Genomic DNA, 3,822 nt, shown 5'->3' on the forward strand with positions numbered 1-3,822 from the left:
CTGTCAGCCGGGTTTAGCTTGATCTGGTGATATCCTGAATATGCATCCAAGAAACTCAACAACTCGCATCCAGCTATGGAGTCTATCACCTGATCAATTCTTGGCAAAGCAAACGGCTCCTTAGGGCAAGCCTTGTTGAGGCTTGTGTAATCAATACACATTCTCCACTACTTGTTCTTCTTTAGTACCAGGACCGGGTTGGCTAGCCAATCTGGAAAGAGCACTTCCATAATGAAGCCGGCTGCTAGGAGTCGGGCTATCTCTTCTCCGACAACTCTTCTCTTTTCTTCTGATAAGCGGCGCAAGGGCTGCCTGGCTGGCTTTGCATCAGATCGGACATGTAACTTGTGCTCGGCGAATTCCGTCGGTACACCTGGCATGTCTTTGGGGGACCATGTGAAGATGTTTCGATTCTCACGGAGGAAATCAACGAGCTCGCCTTCCTATTTGCTGTCAAGGTTTGCGCCTACGATAGCGTACCTCTCTGGGTGCTCCGGATCCAAGGGTATCTTCTTTGTCTCTTTGGCCAGCTTGAACGAACCCGGTCAAGGAGCCGCTTCTCGGCTGCGATCACCAGGGACTCGGCCAACCAACTACTCTCAGCCGCACAGGAAGACGACTTTCGGTAGTCGCCGGCTACGGTCAGAATCCCCTTGGAACTAGGCATCTTCATCTTGAGGTAGGCGTAGTGGGGGACCGCCATGAACTTGGCCAGGGCGGGTCGGCCAAGTAATGCATGGTATGGGCTCTCGAGATCCACCACCTCAAACCAAACTGACTCTCGGCAGAAGTGACCTTTGTCTCCAAAGAGGACGTCAATCAGGATTTTGCCGATTGGTGAGCAGGAAAGGCCAGGAACAATGCCGTGGAACACAGTCCGGCTGTTCTGAAGCTATCTTTGCTTGATTCCTAACATCTCCATGGTGTCCATGTACAGGATGTTGACGCTGTTGCCTCCGTCTATCAGAACTCACGAGAAGCGAGCAGCTCGTCTATCTGTGGGAAAGGTGGCATCCAGGACCAAGGCATAGGAGCCCGGACTTGGCATCACCTCTGGGTGATTAGCTCTGCTCCAACTGATAGACTTCTCGGACCAGTGCATGAATTCTGGTGTCTCTGATGCTACTGCATTCACCTCTTGCTGCTGCTGCCGCCTGCTGCGTCGATCATCAGCCACGCTGGTAAATATCACGTAGGCTCCGTGCTCTTCGGGGTACTCATCTTGTACTGCGCCGACTGGCTTGACAGCCGGCTGCTGGGGTGGAGGCGGAGGCTGCTGCCCAGCAGGCGGGGGAGGCAGGAGGCCGTCTCCTTTGGCGATCCTGGTGAGCCAGTGGCACTTCTGGGTGGTGTGATTCGACGGCTTCGTGCCGCTGTGGAACTTGCAAGGACCATCCAGAGTCTGCTCGTATGAGAAAGCTGGCAACCAGTTGGGCTTGCCGCCTTTCAGTCGCTTGGGTGGAGGCTGCCCATCTGGCTGCTGGTCTTCGACTGTCGCCACCTGCCGGCTACTGGAAGCCGGCCGTGGGGCCTTGCGCTTGTGGTCGTTCTGCTGTAGTCGCCGACTGGCGTCTCCAGCCGGAGTTCTAGGAGCTTGGGGGGCCACTTTGCCAGTCGCACTAACTTGAATCTCCGCCTTCATGGAGGAGTCGGCCGTGGCATACTTGTCTGCTATGATCAGCAGCTCGTCGACGGTCTCTGGCGCGTCGCAGAGGAGCTTGTGCTTGAGGAGGGTGCCTTCTCTGCACCTGGCGTTGAAGTAATCGATAGCCTGCACCTCGTGCATGCCCTCACAAGAGTTCCGGAGCTCGGCCAATGCGTGAGGTAGTCGCAAGTCGACTCGTTGGGGCCTTGCACGCACAAGGAGAGCTGGCGAGGTTTGGGAGGACGCTTGTACGTGCTTGTGAAGTTGCGGACGAACGCATCGGTGAAGTCGACCCAGCTGTTGATGCCGCGGGGCTTCAGGCTGTTCAGCCATGTCTGGGCCGTGCCGTGGAGCATGAGCGGAACGTATTTTACGGCAACACGCTTGTTGCCGTTCGCTATGCAGACGGCCGTGGAGTAGTCAACCAGCCAGTCCTCCGGCTTCACGGAGCCGGTATACTTGGGCATGTCTCTTGGGAGCGTGAACCCTTTGGGAAAGGGCTCGGCCCGAATGCGGGGCCCGAAACAAGGCGGACCCAACTCTTCTTCTTCTTCCAGCGCCAGGGATCAGTGAAGTCGGTCGATCCGGTGGCGGGCGTTGTTTTCTCCGACTCCCTCTCGGCGGACAAGGCGGTCGCCACGAGTCGGATGGTCAACAGGCGGCGGGGAGACTCGCCTTTCCTTGCGAGGGGGAGGAGGCGGATAGTCGCCCCGTCGTTCCACTGCTCTCGGGCGGCCGTCTTGGTCGCGCTCTATGGTAATGCGAGTCCGACTGTGGCTGACAGCCGGCTCCTTGTCCTTCCTTCCTTGGGTGCCGCCAGTCGGCGTCCGAGACGTCGCGCCTTGATCTCGGCATGGAGGCGGGTCGTCGTTTTATCGCTGCAGCGCCTCTGTGCGGCAGCCGGCCTCATTCTGCGCGGCAGCCGCGTCGAGGAGCCGCTGGACTCGCTCCATCATCAGGCGGCGCTCTTCACCCTCGAAGTTGTCCAGCTCGTCCGCCGCCGCCTGGGCGGCTCGAATATTCTCCGCAGGCGTGGCGTACACAGGGCGATTTGCCCCGAACAGGTTGACGATGGCCACGCCGCGCTGCTGGACCGCACCTAGGCGGCTGGGCCCAACTGGGGCTGGCGAGCCACCCACAGTGCGATCCATTTCACGCTGGTAGGCTTCTGACAAGCGTCTCATACTAGCCAGCTTCTTCGCGCCTTCGACGAGCTGAAGGCGGCGCGCCTCCAACGTTTCCGCGTCAGCGTCTTTCGGAATGGGCGCAGTCAGGTCTTGCAATGCCGCGCCAAGTGGGTCATGCCCTCCTCCGCCGGGATGCTCGTCTTGACTGATGAAGAGCACCTCTGTGACAGTGCTTCCATCGCTCTCCACGTGATGGAGCGGCTCGTCGTAGACCACCATGTTGGTGGGGAACGCGTCGAGCAACGCGGTGTCGGAGTCGACCAGCATCGCGTCGGTTGAGCCTACAGACTCCAAGTCCACGGCAGGCTCGCCGGTGACGTGGAGTTGGTCAAGGAGGCCCATGAGGAGGCTCATGGGGCCGCCCGTGCCTGCGTCCGATGGAGGCTCGTCGGAGAGGCGAACCTTGCCGCCAAGATCAGCGAGGCAGCTAGCTGCGCAGGCCATCTCAGCGCCGTGCAGCGCATCGGCGCAAACTCTGTCTGGCGTGCCGGGCTGGCTGCGCTCGCCAGGGAGAAAAAGGGTTCCTGTCTAGAACAGGTCTCCGGACGACGATGCACCAGGCCCCACTGTGGGCGCCAAATGTCGGGGGTTGGGTGCGACATATGCCAAGGGATGGCTTATCATGGTGGGGGCGAGTAGAACATCGCCGGTGCCTGGAAACGGGATAAGGCGAAGGCATGCACGCCGGCAAATCTTACCCAGCTTCGAGGCTCTCCGGGGAGATAATACCCCTACTACTGCTCTGCGGGGTCTCCGCATGATCACTATGGCAAAGTGTGTACACGGTTGCTCCTTGAGCTGTTTCCTAGAGGTAGGAGAAGGCTAGGCTAGCTTTGTCCTTCCTATATGATGTGGTCTAGTGCTAATGGATTCGAACCCTTTGCATGTGTGCCCTGGGGGGGTTTATATAGGCCTCCCCCCCAGGGGTACAATGGTAATCTGGCCGGGCGTGGGCCCAGCCGTTAGTTTCTCCGGCCTCCGTCTTCTCCG

Source organism: Triticum urartu, chromosome 2A (assembly GCF_056163025.1).
Source record: "Triticum urartu cultivar PI428250 chromosome 2A, HENAU_Tu73, whole genome shotgun sequence".
In the NCBI taxonomy this organism is placed as follows: domain Eukaryota; kingdom Viridiplantae; phylum Streptophyta; class Magnoliopsida; order Poales; family Poaceae; genus Triticum; species Triticum urartu.